The 14989-nt window shown below is 43.5% G+C and overlaps 1 pseudogene; it reads right to left on the reverse strand.

Moving 5' to 3' along the window:
* Nucleotides 1–4509: 4509 nt before the first annotated feature.
* LOC111155522 lies at nucleotides 4510–9095 on the reverse strand (annotated as a pseudogene).
* Between the last annotated feature and the right edge of the window lie 5894 nt (nucleotides 9096–14989).

The following is a 14989-nucleotide window of genomic DNA, read 5'->3' on the forward strand; positions in this document are numbered from 1 at the left end:
AATCTTTTGATACTGGCTGACACCTGATTAATGACCCAGGATGTGATCTATTCTGGAGAATGTTCCATGTGCACTAGAGAAGAATGTGTTTTCTGTTGCTTTGGGATGAAATGTTCTGAATATATCTGTGATGTCCATCTGGTCCAGTGTGTCGTTTAAGGCCTTTATTTCCTTGTTGATCTTTTGCTTGGATGATCTGTCCATTTCAGTGAGGGGAGTGTTAAAGTCCCCTACTGTTATTGTATTATTGTTGATGTGTTTCTTTGATTTTGTTATTAATTGGTTTATATAGTTGGCTGCTCCCATATTAGGGGCATAGATATTTAAAATTGTTACAGCTTCTTGTTGGACAGACCCTTTGAGTATGATATAGTGTCCTTCCTCATCTCTTATTATAGTCTTTGGCTTAAAGTTTAATTGATCTGATATAAGGATTGCCACCCCAGCTTTATTTTGATGTCCATTAGCATGGTAAATTGTTTTCCACCCCCTCACTTTAAATCTGGAGGTGTCTTGAGTCTAAAATGAGTTTCTTATAGGCAGCATATTGATGGTTTTTGTTTTGTTTTGTTTTGTTTTGTTTTTGTTTTTGTTTTTTAATCCATTCTGATACCCTGTGTCTTTTGATTGGGGCATTTAGCCCATTTACATTCAGGGTGACTATTGAGAGAGATGAATTTAGTGCTATTGTATTGCCTGTAAGGTGATGGTTACTGCGTATTGTCTGTGTTCCTTTCTGATCTACTACTCTTAGGGTGTCTCTTTGCTTAGAAGACCCCTTTCAATCTTTCCTGTAGAGCTGGTTTGGTGTTTGCAAATTCTTTCAGCTTTTGCTTGTCCTGGAAGCTTTTTATCTCTCCTTCTATTTTCAATGATAGCCTAGCTGGGATATAGTATTCTTGGCTGCATGTTTTTCTCGTTTAGTGCTCTGAATATATCATGCCAGTTCTTTCTGGCCTGCCAGGTCTCTATGCATAAGTCCACTGCCAATCTAATATTTTTACCATTGTATGTTGCAGACTTCTTTTCCTGGGCTGTTTTCAGGATTTTCTCTTTGTCGCTAAGACTTGTAAGTTTTACTATTAGGTGATGGGGTGTGGACCTATTCTTATTGATTTTGTTGGGGGTTCTCTGTGCCTCCTGGATTTTGATGCTTGTTCCCTTTGCCATATTAGGGAAATTCTCTACAATAATTCTCTCCAACATACCTTCTGCTCCCCTCTCTCTTTCTTCTTCTTCTGGAATCCCAAATATTCTAATGTTGTTTCGTCTTATGGTGTCACTTATCTCTCGAATTCTCCCCTCATGGTCCAGTATTTGTTTGCCTCTCTTTTGCCCAGCCTCTTTATTCTCTGTCATTTGGTCTTCTATATGACTAATTCTTTCCTCTGCCTCACTTACCCTAGCAGTAAGAGCCTCTATTTTTGATTGCACCTCATTAATAGCTTTTTTTAAATTTCAACTTGGTTAGATTTTAATTCTTTAATTTCTCCAGAAAGGGCTTTTATCTCTCCAGGGAGGGTTTCTCTAATAGCTTCCATGCCTTTTTCGAGCCCGGCTAGAACTTTGAGAATCGTCATTCTGAACTTTACATATGACATATTATCAATGTCCATGTTGTTTATTTCCTTTGCTTTTTGTTTTTTTTTTTTTTTTTTTTTTTTTTTTTTTTTTTTTTTTTGTGGTGAGTTTTTCCACCTTGTCATTTTGTCTAGTAAGAATATATGAAGGAGCGAATAAAATACTAAAGGGGTGGCAAAGACCCCAGAAAAGTGTGTTTTAACCAAATCAGAAGAGTCCCCAAATCATGGGAGGGAGAAAGGTTATAAAAAGAAGTTCAGAAAAAAAAGTTAAAAAAAGAAAACAAATAAAGAAAAAATATTAAAAAAGAGAAAAAATATATATAATATATGTATACACATATATATATGTGTGTGTGTGTGTGTGTATATATATATATATATATATGTTTATATATATGACTGGTGACTAGAACAGGGTCACCCACTTAATTTTGGGAGTATTTTGGTCTCTTAGAAGAAACTACATCCCAAAATTTTAAGAATGAAAACATATGTAAGGGTAGACACAATGAAGGGAAGGGATATGCCTATAAAGATGACAAAAAAATTTTTTTTAATTTCTAAAAAAGTTGATAAAGTAAGTTGGTTGGGAGAATAAAGAAAAAGAAAGTTGAGAGAATTTTCTCAGGTTGGAGACTAGAACAAGCCCGGTGCTAGATTTAGGGTATATTTTAATCTTTTAGGAGAAGTTTTACCCTAAATTTTTTTTAGAAGTAAAAACCCTATGTGTATACAAAAAATAAAGCTAGATACAATGTAGGATAAAATATTACTATAATAATGAAGGTTCAATAAAGATTATTAATATTTTTTAATGAAAGGTATTGTTAAGATAAACTAGTTAAAAAACATTAAAAGAGGAAAGGGTAAAAGTTAAAAAAAAAATTTTAGCAGAAGAGAAAAAAAAAGTTAATTAACTGCAGGAGAAAAGAATCATGGTGAGAAAGCCATGAATTCCATGCTTTGCTTTCTCCTCTTTTGCAATTCTGCTGTTCTCCTTGGTAAGTGAACTTAGTTTGGCTGGATTTCTTGTTGATCTTCTGGGGGAGGGGCCTGTTTTAGTGATTCTCAAGTGTCTTTGCCTGAAGCGAGATTGCCCTCCCCTTACCAGGGGCCAGGCTAAGTAATTTGCTTCGGTTCGCTTTCGGGAGCTTTTGTTCCTTGAATGCTTTCTGTAGAGTTCCGGAGGATGGGAATGATAATGGCAGCCTCTCAATATCCAGCCCGCAGGAGCTGAGAGCTAGAGCCACTGCTCCTCAGATCACCCTCAGAGAAAAGCACTCAATCACTCCCATCTCCCTGGCCTCTGGTCGCGCTTGGAGAAAAGCGCTCAATCGCTTCCGTCTCCTTGGACTATGGCTGCACTCCAAGCTCACCCAGCCTGTGACCGGTTCAAGGTAACCCTGAGATGAGAGCTCACTCCTCGGCTTTGTCTCTGTAGCCAGTTCCCCGCTCTAATACCTGAGATCTCTGGGACACTCAGACATTCCCTATCCTTCTGTGACCCCACGGTACCTGGGGCCATGCTGGCTCCATGTGGGTTTCACCCCGGTTTAGCCTCTGAAGCGATGTACCTCAGTGGAGCAGGTTTTTAAAAGTCCCAATTTTGTGCTCCATTGCTCTGCTGCTTGCTGGGAACTGGCCCCTCTTCCCACGGTCTACCTTCCCGTCGTTTTTGATTCACTTCTCCACCAGTCTTACCTTCAGAAAGTGGTCGATTTTCTGTTCTAGAATTGCTGCTCTTCTTCTCTTCCATCTCCTATTGGACTTGTAGGTGTTCGCAATGGATTGATAAGCTATCTAGCTGATCTCCTGCTACCTGATGTATTCTCAGCCTGCTACTTTTCCACCATCTTGACTTCTCCCCACCTGTGGTCACAGACTTTTTTAAATCTTTCCCGTCTTGGAAGCTCTTTATCTCTCCATCCATTTTGAATGTCAGTCTTGCTGGATAAAGTATTCTTGGCTGCAAATTATTCTCATTTAGTGCCCTGAGTATGTCTTTCCAGCCCTTTCTGGCTTGCCAGGTTTCTGTGGACAGGTCTGACATTATTCTGATGGACCTTCCTCTGTACATAAGGAATCTCTTCCCCCTAGCTTCCCTTAAGACTTCCTGTCTGAAATTAAGATTCATGAATTTCAAAATTAAGTTTCTTGATGTCTATACTCATTGATCTTGGGGGCTATCCTTTCTGCTCTAGGCACGAAAACTTGTTCCATTCCCCAGATTAAGGAAATTTTCATCCATGCTTTTTTCAAGTATATCTTCTAGTTTTCTCTCTTTCTCCAACCCCTCAGGGATCCCAATAATTCTGACATTGGAACTGTTATACCCGAGTTTTCACGTCTGAGAGATCACCAAGGAGCCAACACTGATGCAATCACACTAGGGTTTATTTAACAAGCTTAAGCTTGGGCCCAAGTATACCCAACACAGCAGAGTAGAGACTTGGATCCGGAGCTTAGTTAAGGCAGGGGAATTTATGGGTTCACGTTACTAAAGCAGGGTGGCGATTCCTGTTACTAAAGCAGGGTGGGGGTTTCTGGAACCAAAGCAAGGTGGGGCTTCCTGTTACTAAAGCAGGGTGGGGGTCTCTGGAAGTAAAGCAGGATGGGGCTTCCTGTTACTAAAGCAGGGTGGGGGTCTCTGGAACCAAAGTAAAGTAGGGGAAAGTTTGGCCCTTGCGCACAGGGGTCTGAGATAGCTGCCGGAACTAAGATGGCTGTACTTATGCTAAGGCTAAACCTGAGGTGGGATGGCCTTAATTTTTCTCAGCCTCCACATTTCCCCCTCTCAGAGGAACCTAAGGAAAACCCAATCATGGGTCCAGGCTGGTCTCAGCAACAAGGTCCGGTGGTTGGTATTGCTGTCTGAGTACCATGAGCTGAACTGTACTGACTCTGTCTTTGATAAAAGTAAGCAGCATTAGTGGGGTAAGTGAGAATGGCACAGTATTAGCTTTAGGGGATTGTCCTCGGGCTGATTTTTCCATTCTGGGATGAAGTCCTTGAGAATGGCATGTGGGTCAGCTGGTCAGACGTGGTTGTAGTGGACCCAGGGAGTAATCCCGTCAACCTTGAGAGTGGTGGGAGTGGTCAGGATCACGATGTAGGGTCCCTTCCAGCGTGGTTGGAGTGTCTGGTGTTGTTATCTCTGGATGTACACCCAGTCACCCGGCTGATATCAATGGGGGTCTGGGGGTGGCCCAGTTTCGTAGAGGGCCCTCAGCTTAGGCCACACCTGTTCATGGGTTCATTGTAACGTTTGGAGAGAGAAAAGGAGTTGGTGATCATTAAACTCAGCAAGCACCTCAGATTTTAAATTGGGAATAATAGGTGGAGGAATACCGAACATGATCTCGTAAGGGGTAAGTCCCATCTTATATGGGGAGTTTCACACCCTATATAGGGCGAAGGGGAGGAGAGTCATCCAATCCATGCCAGTCTCCAAGGCTAATTTAGTCAAGGTCTCTTTTAATGTTCTTCTCATCCTCTCTACCTGTCCTGAGCTTTGGGGCCTATATGCACAATGTAATTTCCAATCTGCCGCAAGTACTAGTGCCACTCCCTGTGTTACCTTAGAGATGAATCCTGGTCTGTTGTCTGATCCAATCTTAATAGGAAAACCATACCTCAGTAAGATGTTTTCCAGCAGTTTCTTGGTCACGGTCTGTGTGGTTTCATGTTTGGTGGGAAATGCCTCTGTCCATCCTGAAAAAGTATCTACAAATACCAGTAAATACCTGTATCTGTATTTTCCAGGTTTTATCTCAGTGAAGTCCACTTCCCAGTAGGCTCCTGGGTGGTCCCCCCGGAGCTGGGTGCCCAGGTTAGATCCATGGATGGTGGCATTAGTTAATTGGTATGCGTGGCAGCTTGCCACAATCTGTTCGATCTTTGATCAGGAGTCTTTGATAGTGATCTTTACATGTCGCACCAAGTCTTCCATTTTTTTTTTTTTTTTTTTTGTTCCCATATGTGTACTCCTGTGCATTTTGGATAGGAGTCGTTGTCCTAGTTCCTCTGGTAGGATTATGCTGCTATCTGCAGCTCTCCACCAGCCATGTAGGCATTGTGTCCCGGGCAGAGGCCTAATCCATTGTAAGTCTGCATCAGCATAGTTGGGGTTATCTAACAAGCTCAGTGCTCCCGGATCGGGCAGTGTGGTCACTAAGACATGGTCCACTGAAAGAGCTGCCTCTTTTGCCTTTAAGTTAGCCAGCCTGTTTCCCCTGGCCACTGGCGTGTCTGCTTTTTGATGTCCTAGACAATGGATAATGGCCAGTGCCTTGGGCAGCCAGAGGGCCCTTAGGAGCTCGAGGATTTCTGCCTTGTTTTTAATAGTCTTTCCTTCTGCTGTTAAGAGCCCTCTTTCTCTATAAATGGCTCCGTGGATGTGGGCTGTGGCAAAGGCGTACCTGCTATCAGTATAGATGTTTATCCACTTGCCTGCTCCCATTGCTAGTGCCTTGGTTAGTGCAATCAGTTCTGCACATTGGGCAGAAGTCCCAGCCGCCAACGGTTCCACCCAGACAGTCTCTGTCTCTGTGGTCACAGCTGCCCCCACATACCTGATTCCTTCCCGGACAAAGCTACTGCCATCTGTATACCAGGTGTCATCTGCATTTGGCAGCAGTTGATCCTGGAGATCAGCTCTGACTCTGTGCACCTGAGCCAAGATTTCTTGGCTGTCATGTGGGGGGGGGGGTCCCCGTCAGGGTTAGGGAGCAGTGTTGCTGGGTTTAGGGCTGTTGGTGCCTGGAACAAAATTCTGATAGGATTCAAAAGCAAGCTTGGTAATGGGTCAAGTGGACATTGCTGATCCAACAGTCCGGGAGTTGTTTGAGTACCCCTTCAATGGCATGTAGGGTAGTGACGTATAGTTCCTGCCCATAGTCAGCTTATCTGCATCTCTAACCATGGTGGCCACTGCAGCAATAATTTTTAAACATGGAGGCCATCCAGCGGCCATGGCATCTAATTCCTTTGAGAGGTATGCCACTGGTCTCTTCCAGGGGCCCATGTATTGAATTAGGACTCCCTTTGCCACCCCTTCCTTTTCATCCACGTAAAGATGGAAGGACTTAGTCAGATCAGGCAGTCCGAGTGCCGGGGCCAAAAGCAAGGCTTGTTTAAGGTCACTGAAGGCTTTGTCCATGGCCTCAGTCCATACAAAGTCCCATTTTTGTTTTGTGGCCTCGTAGAGGGGCTTAGCTATGTCAGCAAAACCTGGGATCCACAATCGGCAGAACCCAGCTGACCCCAGGAATTCATGTACCTGGCGGACATTTCAAGGCTGTGGGATTTTCATGATGGTCTCCTTCTGTACATCCATTAACCATCTTTGTCCATCTTTTAATTTGTACCCCAGGTAGCTCACCTCCATTCTGCAGATCTGGGCCTTCTTAGCTGAAGCCTGGTATCCTAGAGTTGCTATCATTTGGAGCAAGTCCTTGGTGCCCTGTAGGCATGTTTCCTGGTCCTCTGCCAACAGGATATCATCTACATAATGTAATAGAGTCAGATTAGGATGTTTGGCACGGAATTCACCTAAGTCTTTGTGCAGTGCCTCATCAAAGATGGTGGGCGAATTCTTGAATCCTTGTGGTAGTCGAGTTCAGTTGAGTTGGCCATTGATGCCTTTCTCTGGGTCTGCCCATTCAAAAGCGAAGAGGTCTTGACTCTTTGGGGTCAAGCTGAAAAAGGCATCCTTTAGATCTAGCACTGTATACCAAGTCTTGTCTGGGGGCAAGGTGGAGAGGAGGATGTAGGGGTTTGGGACCGTAGGGTGTATGTCCATCACCCCTCGGTTAACTTCCCTCAAGTCCTGGACTGGTCTATAATCATTAGAGTGTGGCTTTCGTACCGGCAGCAGGGGAGTGTTCCATGACGACTGACAAGACCAAAGTATGTCTGAGTCTAGCAGTCACCAGATGTGTGGGATGATCTCTGTCTGTGCTGTGAGAGGCATGGGGTATTGGCGGGCTTTGACTGTTTCTGCTTCTGGCTTTAGTTCAATGTATATCGCTGGCTGATGTTGGGCCAATCCCATTCCCCCAGTTTCTGCCTACGCTTGGGGAAACTCCTGCAACCAGTGGTCAATGTCAGTCATTCGTTCTGGGGGCATTTGGTGAAGACGATATTCATCCCCCAGGTTCATGACAAGCATCTGGATCAGGTGTCCCTCTTTATCCAGAACCTTTGCCTCTTCAGGGTGGAAATTAATTTGGGCTCCCATCTTGGTGAGTAGGTCCCAGCCTAACAGGGGGTAGGGGCACTCAGGAATGACCATGAAGGAGTGGGTTTCCTGGCCCACGCTGAGATCCACTGTTCTTCAGGTAGTCCATGAATATTCTTTAGTGCCTGTGGCCCCCTCTACCCATGTGGTCTTATTTGCCAACTTCTCTTGAGGTGGTAGCAAGACAGAGTGCTGTGCCCCAGTGTCTACTAGGAATTTAATTGGTTGCCCCTCCACTTTAAGGGTTGCCCTGGGTCGGGGAGGGGTGCCAAACCCCGACTCCCCTAATCGTCTAACTCTTCGACCTCCAAGATAGTAGTGGAGGCCTTTGGTCTTTTGTTGGGGGATTCTTTTAACCAGGGGCAGACCCTTGCCCAGTGGCCTTCTTTCCTGAAATAAGCACACTGGTTTCTATTCAGTTTGGGGCGTTCTCAGTGGGGGCCATCCCCATTAACTTCTTTTGAAGCCAGCTTCTTGAGATGTCTCTGTTTTTTCATTTGGGTCATCCATGGTCATGGCCAGTAGGATCTTAGCCAGGTTCTGAGTCTGACGGTCACTTATTCTAGCCTGTTGCTCCTCCAGGGTCTCTCTGTTATTGTAGACTTTTTCTGCCACCACTATCAGATCCCATAGGCTCTTCTCTCCTAGTCTTTCTACCCTCTGTAATTTCTTTTTTATGTCCGGAGTGGCTTGGTTAACAAAAGCCATAACTATGACAGCTTTGGTCTCTGGGGCCTCTGGATTCATAGGGGGTGTACTGTCTGAATGCCTCTATGACCCTTTCTAGGAATGCCACTGGACTCTCATCTTTACCCTGTTTTACATCATATACCTTGGCCAGATTGGTAGGCTTGCATGCTGCAGCCTTGAGACCTGCCATTAGAGTCTGGCAGTAGACATGGAGCCTCTCCTTACCTTCTGCCAAGTTGTATTCCCAAGCAGGGTGAGACAAGGGGAAAGCTGCATTTATGAGATTGGGAGTTCTGAGTTGGCTGTCTGTCATCACCTAGGATGGACTTCTGAGCTTCCATCTGGATTCGCTCTCTTTCCTCAGTGGTAAAGAGCTGCTGACAGTCATCCCAGGTGGGCTGATGGGTGAAAAGAACAGTATCCAAAAGACCAATCAGATCTTTTGGGTTATTGGAGAACTTTGCATGTTGAGTTCTCCAATTGTATAAATCACTAGTAGAGAATGGCCAATATAACATTGGTTGTCCCTCTGTTTCATCGGGGAGTCCCATGGCACAGAGGGGAAGGACAGTGGAATCGGCCATTCCCAGGTTTGAGGCTGGGGCCGCTCAATGGGTCCGTCCACGTGTCCCTGCTGCCAGCCCATGCATGGGGGCCTCTCCATCTGAAAGGGGGGTTGTACTCCCTCGACAGCCCCTGATACCTCTGCTGGAAGGGCAGACGTGGGGGGGGTCCTGGTAGGGTGGTGCAAAAATCAGGTCCTCTGTGGGAGTGTCCTGGAAGACTGGGTAAAGTGGAGTCTTTGGTTTGGACTCCACTTTCTTGTTAGACTTAGGAGTTGGTTTCCACAGGGCCAGGATCTTGGGTGTAGGTCCTGCTTCAGGAGGGAGAAAAGGTTTAAGCCAGGAGGGAGAATTCTCTATCATGTCTTGCCAGACAATATATAAGGTATTTGGTCAGGGTGGCCATGTGGTTTTTCTCTGAAGATGACGGCCTTAACCTGTAGGATAATATGCAGTTGAAAGGTTCCCTCCTGTGGCCATTTTACATTAAAAGCTGGCCACTCAGACATGCAGAAAGTCCGAAACTTTCCCTTTTGTACATCTGTCCTCAGATTATGAGCTCTCTCCCTGACAGAGAAGTGGTTAATCATCAGGGACAGAGGGGTAGTCAGTGTCTGTCCCATCACACCTTTAGTCCACAACAAGGCACATATACTTACAACAATTAACAAGAACACACTCACACAAACAAACAATCCCATGGGCCGCAAAGACAAAACTGAAAGGAAGTTAAGGGAGAATACGACTGCCACAGCAGCCGGCTCTCCTCACAGATGAGGATCTTGTCCTCCAGGTAGGGGTAAGGGACGCCTCTTCCAAAAATTCCCATAAACTTAACAACCAGCACAACAGACAAAATTCCCATACATTTAACAAACAGCACAACTGACAACAAAAACAAGACACCTGACCGCCTAGGGAGACTCTAACCCCCTGAAATGGCAGGGGACTCAAACCCCCTTGTGACCGCCTAGGGGGACTCTAACCCCCTGAAATGGCGGGGGACTCGAACCCCCTGAGGTGGCAAGGGACGTCTCCCAAGACTCCTGGTTGATGGCCGGCCATGCGTCCGCTTGAGCCAATGTCGACTCAGATACAAGTTGGAATTCTTATGGGTAAAAATGCAGACTGGAGCTTCCAAAGTATGCGTGCAAATAGATAAATATGAGTGCACTCACCAGCCAGCACCAGACCCTCTGGTTTGGGGTACTGGGAGTCTCCCAGATCTCAGTGGGACCTCCAAATGTTGCACCTGAGTTTTTGTGTCTGAGAGACCACCAAGGAGCCAACACTGATGCAATCACACTAGGGTTTATTTAACAAGCTTAAGCTTGGGCCCAAGTATACCAAACACAGCAGAGTAGAGACTTGGATCCGGAGCTTAGTTAAGGCAGGGGTATTTATGGGTTCCTGTTACTAAAGCAGGGTGGGGATTCCTGTTACTAAAGCAGGGTGGGGGTTTCTGGAACCAAAGCAAGGTGGGATTCCTGTTACTAAAGCAGGGTGGGGGTCTCTGGAACTAAAGCAAGGTAGGACTTCCTGTTACAAAAGCAGGGTGGGGGTCTCTGGAACCAAAGTAAAGTAGGGGAAAGTTTGGCCCTTGGGCACAGGGGTCTGAGATGGCTGCCGGAGCTAAGATGGCTGTATTTATGCTAAGGCTAAATCTGAAGTGGGATTCATTTTATTAATTTTTCTTGGCCTTAATTTTTTTCGGCCTCCACATTAGAATGTTTCATGGCATCATTTATTTCCCTAATTCTGTTTTCAAGACTTCTAAACTGTTTGTTCCAGGCCTCTTCCTGAATCTTCTTTTCTATGTGTTTGTCTTTTAGATCACTAATTCTATCTTCTCTCTCGGTTACCCTAGCTGTCAGAGTATTTAGATTAGATTGGACCTCATTTATAGCATTTTTAACTTTTGCCAGACCAGCTTTCACTTCTGCCCTTAGTGATTCTATGTTGTCACTAATAGTCTTCTCCAAACTAGCCATGCTTGGATGTTTGCCTTGAATTCCTTTATCAATGTACTGTTTATGTCCATAACCAACACTTCGGATGGAGAGGGCACAGTCTCTGAATTTTGCCTCTGTTGGGTGTTCTTCCTCCTAGTCATTTTTGTTAGAGGTGGTTGAGGGGATGTATAGCTGAATATATCTAATACGATCCAGGCAAGGTACACCCTGGAAAGTTTCAGAGCAATCAGAAGGCACCACCAAAAAGAAAGAAAGAAGGAGGAAAAAAAAAGAGAGAGAGAGAAAACCCAGCCAAAATGAGGCCCCAAATTAAGGTTTATAATGTATATATACAAAAACAAACAAAAAGGCCGAGAAATGTAAAGGACAAGGAAAAAAAGAAAAAAAAAACCACCTAAAATGAACCCCAAGAATAAGATTTATATAATATCAGAACAAAAATAAATATACAGAAACACTGACAGAAGAATAAGATGAGAGGTTGGTTATAAATCCTCCATGTGGGTGAAGAAGGTTATTTCAGTTCATCCTGGGTATATCTTGTTATCTTTGTTGAAGAACTCAACTTTACAGAGATAAAGGGAGATTAAAACTGGCTTACATATAGGGGTAGTATTGAAAAAGGAAAAAGGATTACCTTGAAACTTATATCTAAATGTATATTTAAAAAAAAGAAAAATAAACACAGATATATGTATGAAAAAAGTTCAAGTTAAAAAGTTATTTTGGAATATATTGTATTAAACCTCTAGTTGTAATGGTAAGTAGGTTAAAAAAATTAAAAGATCAAGAATCATGAGAATGAATTAGAAGAAAAAAAGAAAGAAAGAAAGAAAGAAAGAAAGAAAGAAAGAAAAAGAAAGACTTGTATCTATGAAATATACAGGTTTTAGGGTAATACCATGAGCTTACTATACTGTTTTCCCCTGACATTTGGGTTTTACAGTTTTATAGGGACCCTGTAGTGGTTGTCCTCTCATTCTTTCGGCTGGTTTTCTGGGGGAGGGGCCTGCCTCATTGTTTTCCAGTCAATCTTGCTTGGTTTGAGTCTCCCTGCCCCCTATCAAGGGGTTGGGCTCTGTGGAAACCGGTTTTTCAGGCTTTTGTTCTCTGAAGGTTACCATTCTTTGGTGGCTTTTTGCAGCTTTTCAGAAGGTCAGAGAACAGAATCTGTCTGCCCCCAGATCTCTGCCTCAAAAAGAGCCTCAGGCTTCCCCTGACTCCTCCACTGCAAACTCCACTGAACACCGTAACCTTCCACAGTCCCAATGGTTACCTGAGACCTCCGCTTGTCTCTGCACCCCGGTTCCGCTAAAACTGTGAATGATATTGGTCCAGGGAACCTGCTTCTGGTGGCTGCCTTTGCCGGGCCTGCTGTCTGGAGTCCCAACCCACACCAGTACATTCAGACCCCACAGCTGATCAGGTCACGGAAAGCTGCAGGCTGAGGGACCCCCAGTGGAGTTCAGGCTTGGTTCTCTCAGGCACCAGCTGGGTGCGCTCAGACCCCATGGTCATGCAGGTTACAGAAGGCTGTGGGCTGTGGAAGGCTGCAGGCTGAGGGATCCCAACTGGAGTTCACACTGGGCTATCTCCAGTGTGGTGGAAATGCACCCAGACCAAGTGGTGGTGCAAGCAGCAGAAAGCCTTGGGCTCAGGGACCACAATGACTAGAGGCCCCCCAGACTCTTTCTGTCATGGGTGGTTGCCAGTGGTAAACATCCTGGAACCGTTGGCTTAGGCCCATGATGACAATCACCCAATTCAACCAGTTGCCCTTTAAGATCTTTTTTTTTTTTTTTTTTTTGAGTGCTTTTAACCAGACTCCAAGTTAATGCCAGTCGCCAGTCACAGGGCACTTTCATATTGGGGTATTACTTTCCATTGGGTCACTTCTGGGGGCTCCTTCCCTCTTCTGTTTATCCTCTAATATCAGTCCGTGCATTCCTACTCCACTTTACCTCTCCACTGATGTCTTCTGCCCCTGTAGAGATCCAGAAGTGTATAATCTTACATCTCAGGCTGATTTCATGGGTGTTCAGAGTGTTCTGGTAGATATTTAGCTCACTTTAGGGGACTGGTTAAACAGGGTCTCCTATTTCTCTGCCATCTTGCCCCTCCTCCCTATTTATTTATTTTTAAAGATTTTATTTATTTACTTGAGAGTGAGAGAGCACAAGCAAGGGAGTGGCAGAGGGAGAGGGAGAGGGAGAAGTAGGCTCCCCACTGAGCAGGGAGTCCAGTAAGATCATGACCTTAGTAGACGCTTAACCTTAGCAGACACTTAACCAACTGAGCCACCCAGGTGCCCCTTTTCCCCCATTTAAATGTTTAGTTTACCTGGGAATTAATTTTGCATGTGGTTATAGCTAAGAAACCAAATTTATGTTCATCAATACAGATAATCAGTTATTCTAGAACCACTTAATTTGTTGCCCATATTTTTCTCCTTTTGTTCAATGACAAATTTTTCTTTAATGAAGTTCATATTTTCCTGATTCTCTGTATTTTTTTCATTAGTGTCTTTGTCTCTGGTTATTCCATACTGTCTTAATTTTTATGGTTTTATAATAGCTTTATTATATGTCTTGAAACCTAATAGGACAAATCTCCCTATCTCCCCTCTTTGGGAAAGACTTTCCTGTTTCTGGATCTTTGCTCTACATTTATATTTAAGAATAAATGTTGTGGAGCTCAAAAAGTAAACCTATTTTTCATTAGAATTATAAATTAATCTATAGATAAATTTTGGAAAAATTGGCATCTTCATGAAATTGAATTTGCTCTTCTCTGAAGTTGGAATGTTACTCAATTTATTTGATATTTTAACACCTTAAGATCCAATTTATCATTTTATTTTGCACATCTTTTGTTAGATTGATGTCTAAATAACAAATTTAGGGTAGTTATTATTTACTTCTTTATATCTACATGTTTTAGCCTTCCTATAATTGGCCAAGAATATTTTAATGGAGTGGTCAACAGGATATATAACTGGATCATTTAATGTTTATAAATATATGTGTGCTTATATAAATTTATAGCAAATGTGTAAATGTGTGTGTAAAAATACAAACATATATGTATCTTGAGACACTCTCACTGGAGAATCAACAAGATCCATGCTTTATGTAGAACAATATAATCTCCTTTTTATATAAAAAAACAAAAATGTCTCCTATGTTTCATGAAACCAGGTATTTTCAAGGTGCTACCTATTACACTTCAGACTTGCTTATATAGAAAACATGATTTGATATACACATGCATAGTGAAATGATTATTATACTCAAGCTAATTATCTTTTTTTTTTAAAGATTTTATTTATTTGACAGAGAGAGATCACAAGTGGGCAGAGAGGCAAGCAGAGAGAGAGAGAGGAGGAAGCAGGCTCCCTGTGGAGCAGAGAGCCCGATGTGGGACTCGATCCCAGGACCCTGAGATCATGACCCGAGCTGAAGGCAGAGGCCTAACCCACTGAGCCACCCAGGTGCCCCTCAAGCTAATTATCTTATGATCTCACATAGTTATCATTTCTTGTGTGTATTGTGAGAGAACCTAAAATCTGCTCTCCTAGAAAATTTCCAGAATCCAATACAGTATTATTAACCATAACATCATGTTGCACATTAGATCTCTAGACTTATCCTACATAACTGCAACTTTGTACCCTTGACCAACATGTTGTTTCTCCCACTCCCATATCTGGTAATCATTGTTCTACTCTCTAATTCTATATATTTGCTCATGATTTTAGATTCTATGTAAAATGAGACCATATATCTTGATTGAAGTGTTCTGCCCACTTACATTTAAAGTAACTATTAGCCTTTCTGCCCATGGATGCCGCAGAGCAAACATCGTTAAATTCTCCCCTCCCACTGGTAAGTCAGAGTCTCCCAAAGAGCCTGAACAGATGCGAAAGCTCTTCATCAGAGGTCT

This window comes from Enhydra lutris, unplaced genomic scaffold (assembly GCF_002288905.1).
Source record: "Enhydra lutris kenyoni isolate GAN:26980312 unplaced genomic scaffold, ASM228890v2 scaffoldscaffold42, whole genome shotgun sequence".
Classification (NCBI taxonomy): Eukaryota; Metazoa; Chordata; class Mammalia; order Carnivora; family Mustelidae; genus Enhydra; species Enhydra lutris.